Source organism: Haematobia irritans, chromosome 4, assembly GCF_050003625.1.
Source record: "Haematobia irritans isolate KBUSLIRL chromosome 4, ASM5000362v1, whole genome shotgun sequence".
Taxonomy (NCBI): domain Eukaryota; kingdom Metazoa; phylum Arthropoda; class Insecta; order Diptera; family Muscidae; genus Haematobia; species Haematobia irritans.
In genome coordinates this window covers 152,354,691-152,370,547 of record NC_134400.1, presented here as the reverse complement: position 1 = coordinate 152,370,547, position 15,857 = coordinate 152,354,691, and positions in this window count along the sequence as shown.

Here is a 15,857-nt window from a genome sequence, read left to right as displayed (position 1 = left end):
ATGTTTCTTCTAAAGAAATTATTTATTATTTTATTTTTGAAGCGTTTTTTATTATTATTTTATGATCACTACTAATAGTTGCAATTTATTTGGGAATATAAATATCCCTTGAACTATAAATGTGTCGAAGTTTTAAATATTTTTAGCTTGCACCAACATGGGGTAATTACTACTTCTACAAGAAAACTTACCCACAATGGACTTTGATAGTATGACCTAAAATGAGAATTAAAATATTTCGAGATTTTGACTTAAAATTGTCTTGATATAAAATTTTATTCCTAGAGAAAACTTTGTCAAAACTTTATTCCTGGAGAAAACTTTGTCAGAAATTTATTCCTACAGAAAGTTTTGCAAATTTTCTTTCCATAGAAAATTTTAATTTATCAAAAATTTTTCCCAGGGAAAATTTTATCAAAATTTTATTCCTAGAGAAAATTTTATCAAAATTATATTCCTAAAGAAAATTTTTTCAAAAAATTATTTCTATAGACAATTTTGTCAAAATTTTATTTCTATAGAAAATTTTGTCAAATTTTATTCCTAGGGAAAATTTTGTCACAATTTTATTTCTATGGGAAATTTTGTCAAAATGTTATTTCCATCGAAAAATTTGTCAAGATTGTATTCCCAAAGAAAATTTTGTCAAAATTGTGTAAAGAAATTTTTTGAAAATATAATTTCCATAGAAAAATTTTGTCATATCTTATTGCTAGAGAAATTTTGTCAAAACTTTATTCCTATAGAAAATTTTACACCTAGGGAAAATTTTGTCAATATTTTATTTCCATTGAAAAATTTGTTAAGTTTTTTTTTAGAGAACATTTTGTCAAAATTTTATTCCTAAAGAAAATGTCAACATTTTATTTCTATAGAAAATTTTATCAATATTTTATTCCCAGAGAAAATTTATTCAAAATATTATTCCTAGAAAAATTTTATCAACATATTATTCCTATAGAAAATTTTGTCAACATTTTATTCCAATAGAAAATTTTGTCAAAATTTTATTATTAGGGCCTGTTCGAAATGGAAACTTTTTACTAGCATTGGTAAAAATTTGATGTAAATCGAGGTGAGTATAATTTCACTAGCCTAGGGCGCTAGTAAGAAATTTGACATTTAGGGCCTGGTCGAAACCGAAAGCTTTTACTCTGGTGAGATATCAATATAACCATTTTTTGTTTGGTTTGATATAATCAGAACATGCCAAGCCTAGTGATGTCGTAAATGTCAGGAATTTTCAACAAATGTCAGATTTCTTACTAGACCCCTGGGCTAGTGAAATTATACCAGGGATGGAAAATGCAGTACTATAGTACTTTTTTTCAATACCTTTTCACCTTGGTCAATACCGTAGTACCCCCGAGAATGATTTAGTACTTTTTGTGTATACAGTTTTGAGCCCATATCAGACTTATGGTACAGTAGTTTTGACAAAATATTTTGAGAAAGTCTTTAACAAACTTATTTACTAATGGTCTTTTACAAAATTGTAGTTGTCAAAATTTTATTTCTATAAAAAATGTCAAAATTTTATTCTATAGAATTTTTTTTTTCAAAATTTTATTTCTATAGAAAATTTTGTAAAATTTTTATTATTTCTACAGAAAATTTTGTCAAAATTTTATATCTACAGAAAATGTTGTCACAATTTTATTTCTATAAAAAATTTTGTCAAAATTTTATTTCTATAAAAAATTTTGTCAAAATTTTATTTCTATAGAAAATTTTGTCAACATTTTATTTCTATAGAAAATTTTGTCAAAAATTTATTTCTATAGAAAATTTTGTCAAAAATTTATTTTTATTTTTTATTTTTACTATTTTTGGAAGAATTCCATCTACCGCGATTACAATACTACGGTAGTCTTTGTAAGAATAAAAATTTAGTCTAAAGGAGTTCTTGACAATAATCTTCCAATGAATTTTTTGTTGAAATTTAGTGAAAAATACTTTTACGCTAAAAAAGATACCGTTTTTGTACTTTCTTAAAAATTGTAGTTTCCATTCCTGAATTATACTCACCTCGAATTACGTCAAATTTTTACTAATGCTAGTAAAAAGTTTCGGTTTCGAACATGCCCTTATTGAAAATTCTTGACATTTACGACATCACTAGACTTTGCATGTTTTGATTATATCAAAACATATAAAAAGTAGTTTTATGTATGAGTACACCAAATTAGATATTGTTTTTCACCATAGTAAATTGATATCTCACCATAGTACATAGTTTCGGTTTCGAACAGGCCCTTAGAGAAAATTTTGTCCTATTCGTATTCCTAGAGAAAATTTTTTCAACATATCATTTATTTATTTATTGATAACTTGCACAACCAAAAGAATTTCTTATAATTATAGTGCAAGACTTATAAGCCTATATATATTATCCACAATTTATAAAAAATATATATAATAAATTTTGAAGTATTTTATTATAAAGTAAAGCATTATTAGTAGAGAAATTTTATCAAAGTTTTATTTCTATAAAACATTTTGACAAAGTTTTATTTCCACAGAAAAATTTGTCAACATTTTCTTCCCGCAGAAAATTTTGCCAAAATTTTATTTCTATAGAAAATTTTGTCAACATTTTATTTCTATAGAAAATTTTGTCAAAATATTATTTCTATAGAAAATTTTATCAAAATTTTATTTTTATAGAAAATTTTGTCAAAATTGTGGCAAAATTAGTATATTTCTTTATGTTTGTTATTGTTGGTTTCTTCTGCAATCATTATTATTGTTTAGATTTCAGTTTAAAGCCATATTAAGCCGTGACTAAACTACAAGAGAAGTTTAACCAACAGATGAAAAGTAAGTTTGCCAAATTTATTTGGCCGAATCCATTTAGACTGCAAGATGGTTAGATGCCCTTTTTTTGGAACTCTCAAATTCATCATCAGCATCCTTTACGTACAGCGAAACTATATTCAATATTTCTATAGAAAGTTTTGTCAAAATTTTATTTCTATAGAAAATTTGTGAAGTAGGAATATTTTGCAAAATCTACCAAGCAGTAAAAAATCAAACAGTTTTGGTAGAATTCTGTCAACTGAGGAGGTCAAAATCTTTGGATTCAACTAACTTTTGTTTTAAGTGTAAGTGAGGGGAATATAACTGATCTCATGGTTCACTTGATACTACACTTCTAGTATGGGATATGATGGACCGTCACAGAAATCAAAGATGTTTTTCTTCGATTGGTCTTTTGTTTGATGACGAAATGAAAGTAACATATATTTAAAGATTCCTGGGGGAGTTGGATTGGATTCGATCTCATATGAAGACAAACAAAAAACTCAAATAAACCACAAAATGCCAGACGCGAATGTTTTTGTTGCTGCAACATCAGCGATAACGACTTGCAACAACATCAATTGGAGGCATTGGTCGAATGTATGCTGGACTATGATGGATTGTCTGGACGAACGTGAGCATAAATGCTTCGTTCAAAATAACGCAAAAAAAAAACAAACACCGACAATAATTGAGTAGTGCTAGAGATGAAGAGATGGTTGAGAGGGAGAGTTTCGTATCGATCGAAGAATTGAAACGAAATCAATTCGCTATAATATTGAGGACTTTTTTTATTGCATTAATGAGGCTTAAATGCTGCCATTAAAAACTATGCTGAAGTAAATGTTTCCGTTTTTTCATTGGCTCATCAAAAACCTTACGAAATATTGTGAAACAGTGATGGGAAATATAAGACACAAGTGCACATTGGTATGAGATAAAATAAGCATATACATATTGACTTAATATGAAAGATTAAACAAACTAAATATTAGAACTCGCAATTTACACAGTATTAAAGGTCAATTCCTTTAAAACGAAGTTTTTTCTTAAAAGAAAATCCATAAACCATTTTTGTGTAGGGGTCTACAAGTTCTATCCAGCAAAGAAAGACGCATCGGTTCATAATTGCGGATTTGATAGCTAAAACAAAATTTCATACCTCCGACGTGACTAAATTTCGACGCCTACAGGTCAGCCCGAGGACCCATTACAGAGCTACACACTTGTAAACTGAAAGGCAAGCACCTTATGTTGATATCTTGATCCGTTCAAAAATGTTGCAGAATTATGTTTAAACAAAAATATACTGCCGTAAGTTCGACCAGGCCGAATCTTATATACCCTCCACAATGGATTGCATAGAAACTTGTATTAAAGACTGTCATCCACAATCGATGTAATTGGGTTGCGGTAACACTTGCTGACGGCAAGGTATCTTTAAACTTCTTAACACCGTCTTCTCAATTGTAAGTTAGTCCCTACGAGGTATATATTAAACAAGAAAAGGCCGATGGAATACGTATATAATTCAGTTTGACAAAACTTTTAATAGAAATAAAATTTCGAAAATTTTTTCTATAGAAATAAAATTTTGACACAATTTTCTATAGAAATAAAATCTTGACAAAATTTTGTATAGTAATAAAATTTTGGCAAAATATTCTATAGAAATAAAATTTTGACAAAATTTTCTATAGAAATAAAATGTTGACAAAATTTTCTATAGTAATAAAATTTTGACAAAATTTTCTATAATAATAAAATTTTGACAAAATTTTCTATAGTAATAAAATTTTGACAAAATTTTGTATAGAAATAAAATTTTGTTAGATTATTTTTGGGGATCGGCTATATATAACTATAGACCGATACGGACCAATTTTAGCATGGTTGCTACACGCTCACAAAAAATCGCTTCTGTAACATATACTCCCAAACATATTTTGCTTCAAGCATATACATTTTTGGGTATTGCCCAAACATTTATATGTTTGATCTCTTCCAATATATAATATGTTTGAAAGCATATTAGTCTAAACAATATATGTTTGGGTAGTCTAAGTTCCAAACATTTTGTACTTTTGCATCCAAATTCAACAATATTGTCTTCCAAAAAACAATATGTTAGTATGTGAACATATAATATGTTTGGAAGCATTTTGCACCCAAAAATATTATATGCTTAAAAAAATTCTCCCAACAATATTGTGCTCAAAATTTTATTTATTTATTTATATATTTACAATCATAACGAATTATGAAAATAAACAGGTAATATAGGTGCTAACAACATAGGTTTTCGACCTGAATGCTCAAAATTTTGTTTCTGCCCAATTGTATATTCCCCCACATCTTTCTCACTTCCACGAGATTTTTTAGTTCTTATCACCTTTTTCTGTAATACAAACATTGTAGAAGAAATTATTCAATTGTATGATTTTTTTTATTTTAATTTTACCTTTTGCCGGACGGGGATTCGAACAGCGGACCACACAGTTTGTAAGGATCAAAGAAGTATCTGATCAATTGCCCAAGGAAAACTAAAATGTTAATTTTGTAATAACAAGCAACAACCACCAACTTAATTCAATATCGCTCCCTGTTAAATAGCGCTCCAAGCTACTAAACACATATATGTGTATAGGCTATTTCTAAATTAATATATGTTTGCATCCAAGCATATTATATTTACAAACATTTTATGTCCCAAACATAATATGTTCTAACATATTAACATATATGCCCCAAACATGTTATGCTAGTTTATGAACATTATATGCTTGCACTCAAAAATATTGTGTTTAAAAATTTGTGTTCCAAACATATAATGTTTATAGCCAAACATATGAAAAACAGCCTTTTTCATCCGTGTAGCTGCCATGTACTAGCCCAATGTACCAAATTTCAACACGTACCAAATTTCAACGGGATCGGATGAATTTTGCACCTCCAAGAGCTCCGGAGGTCAAATCTGGGGATCGGTTTACATGGGGGTTATATATAATTAAGACCGGTATGGACCAATTTTTGCATGGTTGTTAGATACCATATACTAACACCAAGTACCAAATTTCAACCGGATCGGGTGAATTTTGCTCTTCCAAGGGACTCAGGAGGTCAAATCTGGGGATCGGTTTATATGGAGACTATATATAATTATGGACTGATGTGGACCAATTTTTGCATGGTTGTTAGATACCATATACTAACACCATGTACAAAATTTCAGCCGGATCGGATGAAATTTGCTTCTCTTAGAGGCTCCACAAGCCAAATCGTGGGATCGTTTTATATGGGGGCTATATGTAATTATAGACCGATGTGGACCAATTTTTGCATGGTTGTTAGAGGCCGTATGTTAGCACTATGTACCAAATTTCAGCCGGATCGGATGAAATTTGCTTCTCTTAGAGCAATCGCAAGCCAAATTTGGGGGTTTGTTTATATGGGGGCTATACGTAAAAGTGGACCGATATGGCCCATTTGCAATACCATCCGACCTACATCAATATCAACTACTTGTGCCAAGTTCCACGTCGATAGCTTGTTTCGTTCGGAAGTTAGCGTGATTTCAACAGACGGACGGACGGACAGACATGCTTAGATCGACTCAGAATTTCACCACGACCCAGAATATATATATATACTTTATGGGGTCTAAGAGCAATATTTCGATGTGTTACAAACGGAATGACAAAGTTAGTATACCCCCCATCCTATGGTGGAGAGTATAAAAAAGCGGTTTGGAACCACTGTGCAACGGAAGGATGGTCGACTTAGAATTTCACTACAACCAAGAATATTTTTTTGTTATGGGTTCTGAGACCAATATCACGATGCGTTACAAAAGTTAAGGTGATATTCTTTTTTGGGGACTATATCATTAGGTTAGGTTAGGTGGCAGCCCGATGTACACCCTCAAAAAAAATCGCTTCTGTTACATATACTCCCAAACATATTTTGCTTCAAGCATATACATTTTTGGGTATTGCCCAAACATTTATATGTTTGATTTCTTCCAATATATAATATGCTTGAAAGCATATTGGTCTAAACAATATAATATGTTTGGGTAGTCTAGTTCCAAACATTTTGTATTTTTCCATTCAAATTCAATAGTGTTGTCTTCCAAAAAACTATATGTTCTTATGTGAACATATAATATGTTTGGAAACATCTTGAACCCAAAAATATTATATGCTTAGAAGAATTTTCTCCCAAAGAAGATTGTGCTCAATTTTTTTTCTGCCTAATTGTATATTCCCTCACATTTTTCTCACTTTTTCTGTAATACAAACATTTTAGAAGAAATTATTATATTTTACATGTTTTTTTAATTTTACCTTTTGCCGGACGAGGATTCGAACAGCGGACCACACAGTTTGTAAGCCAGCACACTAACCACTGGCCTACGTAGCTGTTATGGTCATCAAGAGATAATTATCGTTATAAGTTATATTTATATAGCATAGCTTGCGGCGCCCACGAGTCGATGCAAACATAAAATTGTTTAACAACATAACATTGTTAAACATATTTTTGTTGGCAGCGTGGATCGTCCGCCTTGCGTGACAGGGGACCTGGGTTCGATCCCTGCTTCGACCAACACCATTTTTATACCCTCCACCATAGGATGGGGGTATATTAACTTTGTCATTCCGTTTGTAACACATCGAAATATTGCTCTAAGACCCCATAAAGTATATATATTCTGGGTCGTGGTGAAATTCTGAGTCGATCTGAGCATGTCCGTCCGTCCGTTTGTCTGTTGAAATCACGCTAACTTCCGAACGAAACAAGCTATATTAAACTTGGCACAAGTAGTCGTTATTGATGTAGGTCGGATGGTATTGAAAATGGGCTATATCGGTCCACTTTTACGTATAGCCCCATATAAACGGACCCCCAAATTTGGCTTGCGAGGCCTCTAAGAGAAGCAAATTTCATCCGATCCAGCTGAAATTTGGTACATGGTGTTATATGGTCGCTAACAACCATGCAAAAATTGGTCCACATCGGTCCATAATTATATATAGCCCCCATATAAACCGATCCCCCGATTTGGCTTGCGAGGCCTCTAAGAGAAGCAAAATTCATCCGATCAGGCTGAAATTTGGTACATGGTGTAAGTATATGGTCTCTAACAACCATGCAAAAATTGGTCCACATCGGTCCATAATTATATATAGCCCCCATATAAACCGATCCCCCGATTTGGCTTGCGAGGCCTCTAAGAGAAGCAAATTTCATCCGATCCGGCTGAAATTTGGTACATGGTGTTAGTATATGGTCTCTGACAACCGTGCAAAAATTGGTCCACTTCGGTCCATAATTATATATAGCCCCCATATAAACCGATCCCCCGATTTGGCTTGCGAGGCCTCTAAGAGAAGCCAAGTTCATCCGATCCAGCTGAAATTTGGTACATGGTGTTAGTATATGGTCTCTAACAACCATGCAAAAATTGGTCCACATCGGTCCATAATTATATATAGCCCCCATATAAACCGATCCACTGATTTGGCTTGCGAGGCCTCTAAGAGAATCAAATTTCATCCGATCCGGCAGAAATTTGGTACATGATGTTAGTATATGGTCTCTAATGACCATGAAAAAAACTGGTCCATATCGGTCCATAATTATATATAGCCCCCATGTAAACCGATTACCAGATTTGACCTCCTGAGCCTCTTGGAAGACCAAAATTCACCTGATTCAGTTGAAATTTGGTACGTGGTGTTAATATATGGCCTCAAAAACCCATGCAAAAATTGGTCGAAATCGGTCCATAATTATATATAGGCCCCATATAAACCGATCCCCTGACTTGACCTCCAGAGCCCCTTGGAAGAGCAAAATTCTTCCCATTCGGTTGAAATTTGGTACGTTATGTTAGTATATGGTATCCAACAACCATGCAGGAATTGGTTCCTATCAGCCCATAATTATATATAGCTCTCATATATAAACCGATCTCCAGATTTGACCTCCGGTGCCTTTTAGAGAAGCAAAATTCATCCGATCTGGTTGAAATTTTGTACGTGGTGATCGTATATGATATTTAACAACCATGCCAAATGTGGTCCATATCAGTCCATAATCATATATATCCCCATATAAACCGATCCCGAGATTTGGTTTTGGAGCCTCTTGGAGGAGCAAATTTCATCCGAGTGAGTTGAAATTTGGTACATTGTTCTAGTATATGGCTGTTAACAACCATGCCTAACTAGGTCCATATCGGTCTATAGTTATATATATCCCTCAGATAAATCGATTTCCAATCACACAAAAATTGGTCCATATCAAGTTCATAATTCTATATAGCCCCCATATTTCAATTCTGGCTCTCTACGTACGGTGCAAAAGTCCATATCGATTCGTAATTATTTGTAGACTTGCCTATACATAACTTTTTTGTCCAATATATACCACGTATGAACTAACTCACAATTTAGAAAACGATGTTAAGAAGTTTTAAGATACCACAACTCAAGTAGTTCGATTGTGGATGACAGTCTTTCGTAGAAGTTTCTACGCAATCCATGGTGGAGGGTACTGGCAGAACTTACGGCCGTATATACTTGTTTTTATACCCTCCATCATAGGATGGGGGTATATTAACTTTGTCATTCCGTTTGTAACACATCGAAATATTGCTCTAAGACCCCATAAAGTATATTTATTCTGGGTCGTGGTGAAATTCTGAGTCGATTTAAGCATGTCCGTCCGTCCGTCCGTCCGTCTGTTGAAATCACGCTAACTTCCGAACGAAACCAGCTATCGACTTGAAACTTGACACAAGTTGTTGTTATCGATGTAGGTCGGATGGTATTGAAAATGGGCCATATCGGTCCACTTTTACGTATAGCCCCCATATAAAGGGACCCTCAGATTTGGCTTGTAGAGCCTCTAACAGAAGCATATTTCATCCGATCCGGCTGAAATTTGGTATATGGTGTTGGTATATGGTCTCTAACAACCATGCAAAAATTGGTCCATATCGGTCCACTTTTACGTATAGCCCCCATATTAACGGACCCCCATATTTGGCTTGCGATTGCTCTAAGAGAAGCAAATTTCATCCGATCCGGCTGAAATTTGGTACATGCTGTTAGTATATGGTCTCTACCAATCATGCAAAAATTGGTCCACATCGGTCCATAATTATATATAGCCCCCATATAAACCGATCCCCAGATTTGGCTTGCGGAGCCTAAAAGAGAAGCAAATTTCATCCGATCCGGCTGAAATTTGGTACATGATGTTGGTATATGGTCTATAACACCCATGCAAAAATTGGTTCCCATCGGTCCATAATTATATATAGCCCCCATATAAAGCGTTCTCCAGATTTGACCTCCGGAGCATCTTGGAGGAGCAAAATTCATCCGATCCGGTTCAAATTAGGAACGTGATGTTAGTATATGGTCGCTAACAACCATACCAAAATTGGTCCAATCACACAAAAATTGGTCCATATCGGTCCATAATCATGGTTGCCACTAGAGCCAAAAATAATCTACCAAAATTTTTATACCCTTCACCACTACTGTGGTACAGGGTATAATAAGTTTGTGCATTTGTATGTAACGCCAAGAAGGAAAAGTCTGAGACCCATCGTTTAGTATACCGATCGTCTTAGAATTAAATTCTGAGTCGATTTAGCGATGTCCGTCTGTCTGTCTGTCTGTCTGTCCGTCTGTCTGTCTGTTGATGTATTTTTGTGTGCAAAGTACAGCTCGCAGTTTTAGTCCGATTGTCCTAAAATTTGGTATAGGGTCCTGTTTCGGCTCAAAGACGATCCCTATTGATTTTGGAAAAAATCGGTTCAGATTTAGATATAGCTGCATATATATTTTTCACCGATCTGGTCATAATTGGCGTGTATATCAACAGATCTTCCTCAAATTCCGTACATCCGAATATTTTATGAGTCTCGAAAAACTTGCAAAATATCAGCCAAATCGGTTCAGATTTAGATATAGCTCCCATATATAGCTTTCGCCCGATTTACACTCATTTGCCCACAGAGGCCAATTTTTTGCTCCGATTTAGTTGAAATTTTGCACAGGGAGTAGAATTAGCATTGTAGCTATGTGTGTCAAATTTGGTTGAAATCGGTTCAGATTTAGATATAGCTCCCATATATAGCTTTCGCCCGATTTACACTCAAATGACCACAGAGGCCAATTTTTTGCTCCGATTTAGTTGAAATTTTGCACAGGGAGTAGAATTAGCATTGTAGCTATGCGTGCCAAATTTGGTTGAAATCGGTTCAGATTTAGATATATCTCCCATATATAGCTTTCGCCCGATTTACACTCATATGACCGTAGAGGCCAATTTTTAACTCCGATTTAGTTGAAATTTTAGACATGGAGTAGAATTAACATTGTAGTTATGCGTGTCAAATTTGGTTTAAATCGGTTCAGATTTAGATATATCTCCCATATATAGCTTTCGCCCGATTGACACCCATATGACCGTAGAGGCCAATTTTTAACTCCGATTTAGTTGAAATTTTACACATGGAGTACAATTAACATTGTAGTTATGCGTGTCAAATTTGGTTGAAATCGGTTCAGATTTAGATATAGCTCCCATATATATGTTTTTCTGATTTCGACACACTCAAAAAAAAGTGAACCCTATATTTCACTAAAGCTGATTTAATTCTCTTTTAGTTCATGGAATTATTACGTTTTAAGAAAGTTTCCATGCCATTAACAATTTTTTGCGTACGTAAGTTAACTTAACTAAAGCAGAAGAAAAAAATTGAAGTATAAAGATGAACTAAATTCGTGTCTCCCACAAAATAGTTCAGAATTCCTTAATATATGTAAATTTTACCAATAATGCGTCCATCATGAACTTCGTATGGCACTAATGACATTTTTGCAATTTTGAACTCCATTTTTTTCCTTCAAACTACGAAATTTTCTTTAATAAGTGAAAAATAATAATTTTGTCTTATAAATCTTCTCAAATTTGTCGAAAATTGTTTACTTGTTTTTGCGAAATCGGAGCGACATCTGCGTTTATAATACTGTTTAGTTAAAATTTTCTACAATTAATCAAATTTTTCAACAATTAACTAAAATTTTCTTTCCTGGTGGGTTCACTTTTTTTTCAGTGCAAAAATGGTCAAAATACCAACATTTTCCTTGTAAAATCGCCACTGCTTAGTCGAAAAGTTGTAAAAATGGCTCTAATTTTCCTAAACTTCTAATGCATATATATCGAGCGATAAATCATAAATAAACTTTTGCGAAGTTTTCTTAAAATTGCTCCAGATTTAAATGTTTCCCATATTTATTTTTTACTAACATTGTGTTCCACCCTAGTGCATTAGCCGACTTAAATTTTGTAGAAGTCTATCAAATTCTGCCCAGATCGAGTGATATTTAAATGTATGTATTTGGGACAAACCTTTATATATAGCCCCAACACATTTGACGGCTGTGATATGGTATCGAAAATTTAGATCTACAAGTGGTGCAGGGTATAATATAGTCGGCCCCGCCCGACTTTAGACTTTCTTTACTTGTTTTCTATAGAAAATTTTGTCAAAATTTTATTTCTATAGAAAATTTTGTCAAAATTTTATTTCTAGAGAAAATTTTGTTAAAATATTATTCGGTTCATAATAAAATTTTCATAATTGTCAAAATTTTATTTCTATAGAAAATTTTGTCAAAATTTTATTTCTATAGAAAATTTTGTTCAAATTTTAGTCGGTTCATAATCATGGTTGCCACTCGAGCCAAAAATAATCTACCAAGATTTTATTTCTATAGAAAATTTGTCAAAAGTTTATTTCTATAGAAAATTTTGTTAAAATTTTATTTCTGTAGAAATTTTTGTCAAAATTTTCTTTCTATAGAAAATTTTGTTATACAATTTAGAAGATGGTGTTAGGAGGTTTTAAGATGCCTTGCCACCGGCAAGCGTTACCGCAACTTAAGTAATTCGATTGTGGATGGCAGTGTTTAGAAGAAGTTTCTACGCAATCCATGATGGAGGGTACATAAGCTTCGGCCTGGCCGAACTTACGGCCGTATATACTTGTTTTTTTTTTTTTTAATATATTTTTTAACATATATTCCAGATTCGTTCGGAAGTTCCCGAAAAGGTGTTCAGCATTACATACTATTATATTAAATTTTTACTACGAAATTGTAAAGTGTGTTTTATAAAAGACTTAAAGTCAGAAAAGAAAAATGCTTGATATAAACGAAATGGACTGAGTTCAAATCAAATATTATTTTTTTATTGCAAAAATAAAAATTGTGTAACAAATAAAGGTTTTTGTATACAAGTTTAAAAATTTCGAAGAAATTCAAAAACTCTTACAAAAGAAGAACGTGAAGTCGAGTATATATAAATATTTTTCCATCGAATCCCAAGGTTAACGATAACCATTCAAAAGCACATTATATTTAAATTCTAAAGAGTAATTTTAAAACAGCACAAAAATTTATTTTGGTGTGAACAATTGTTTGCTAGCATGTAACACCATTAATTTAGAAATACAAATAAATATGAATTTTTATTAACGAATAATTTTGTACTTAATTTAATTCTTAAGGCCGGTTTAAATTGGCATTATCACGTTAAAATGGCCATGTTTACCCTTTTACTTTTCTTTAATAATTTTTTTTTAAAGAAAATAAACTTATTCAATTGTTGCTTTGGATCTTTCCTCACCATGTTATAATACAATTTACCGGAAAAAGTTGTAATGTTATTCTGGTTTTGCCGCTAAAATAAGAAATAATTTTAGCGGCAAAACTCGAACTCAATGCCTACTTTTATTTTCGAAAAAATCCGTCAACTCCTCTTGGACTACTCATTAATAAAGAGGAACTAATCTTTGTTTTTATAGATCTTCAAAGGTCGATGCTTTCAATGAAGTCGTGTTGTCGTTATAATTAAGTGATTTGACTTAAAAATGGGTATCATAACATGAAAGAAGAAATTTTGGACTAAGGTCAACTTGACTTTAATAATTCAGAAAAATTCTTTAAAATTAATGAAACTGTCTTTAAATTTGTTGCATTTTTGCATCTTGACTACAAGGCAAAAATCATTAAAAACAAGTAAGGAAAGTCTAAAGTCGGTCGGGGCCGGCTATATTATACCCTGCACCACTTTGTAGATCTAAATTTTCGATACCATATCACATCCGTCAAATATGTTGGGGGCTATATATAAAGGTTTGTCCCAAATACATACATTTAAATATCACTCGATCTGAACAGAATTTGATAGACTTCTACAAAATCTATAGACTCAAAATTTAAGTCGGCTAATGCATTAGGGTGGAACACAATTTTAGTAAAAAAATATGGGAAACGTTTAAATCTGAAGCAATTTTAAGGAAACTTCGAAAAAGTTTATTTATGATTTATCGCTCGATATACATGTATTAGAAGTTTACGAAAATTAGAGTCAGTTTTACAACTTTTCGACTAAGCAGTGGCGATTTTACAAGGAAAATGTTGGTATTTTGACCATTTTTGTCGAAAACAGAAAAACATATATATGGGAGCTATATCTAAATCTGAACCGATTTCAACCAAATTTGGCACGCATAGCAACAATGCTTATTCTACTCCCTGTACAAAATTTCAACTAAATCGGAGTTAAAAATTGGCCTCTGTGGTCATATGAGTGTAAATCGGGCGAAAGCTATATATGGGAGCTATATCTAAATCTGAACCGATTTCAACCAAATTTGACACGCATAGCAATAATGCTAATTCTACTCCCTGTGCAAAATTTCAACTAAATCGGAGTTAAAAATTGGCCTCTGTGGTCATATGAGTGTAAATCGGGCGAAAGCTATATATGGGAGATATATCTAAATCTGAACCGATTTCAACCAAATTTGGCACGCATAGCTACAATGCTAATTCTACTCCCTGTGCAAAATTTCAACCAACTTGGGGTAAAACTCTGGCTTCTGGGGCCGTATTAGTCCATATCGGGCGAAAGATATATATGGGAGCTATATCTAAATCTGAACCGATTTCAATAAAATTTGGCACACTTGACTACAGTACTAATTGTTCTTCTTGTGCAAAATTTTAAGCAAATTAGGTTAAAACTCTGGCTTCTGGGGCCATATAAGTCCATATCGGGCGAAATATATATATGGGAGCTATATCTAAACCTGAACCGATTTCTTTCAAAATCAATAGGGATCTATTCTGAGCCAAAACACATACTTGTGCCAAATTTGAAGTCGATTGGACTAAAACTGCGACCTAGACTTTGATTACAAAAATGTGTTCACGGACAGACGGACATCGCTATATCGACTCAAGAGCCCACCCTGAGCATTTTTGGCAAAGACACCATGTGTCTATCTCGTCTCCTTCTTGGTGTTGCAAACATATGCACTAACTTATAATACCCTGTTCCACAGTGTGGAGCAGGATAATCCACCGCTGAAAAACTTTTTGATATTCGGTCGAAGCAGGAATCGAACCCACGACATTGTGTATGCAAGGCGAGCATGCTAACCATTGCACCACGGTGGCTCCCGACTATATTATTGGAACCCATCTTATAGTGAGAGCCTGGTTTATTTCACAAAATTTAATTATAAAAATTTTAAGTTAAACTTCCAAAGCCAGGCCATTTTAACCGATCTCTAAAGCTTCTCTAAGTGGTATCACTGCAATGTGGAAGTCCGTTTTGACTCGGCTATAAAAAGGAGGTCCCTTCCCAGCAAAAAATGGAGCAATATGCATCTATACTGCATGAATTGGTTGCAATAACGTAAACGAATGATCATAAACTAGTTTGATTACTCATTTACGTTATTGCCACCGTTTCATGCAGTATGGATGCACTGCCTACTTTTTTGTATTCCAAAAAGCGCAACTAAACTCTTACTGCTGAAGTATTTTTATCTGGGTTGTCATTGAGCTTATCATGGAATCGGGCATCACACAGTGATAAGAGAGAATTTCACCACTGTGGTATCACAATGGACTAAATAGTCTAAGTGAGGTGGCCAACGGGCTGCCATCTAACCTAAC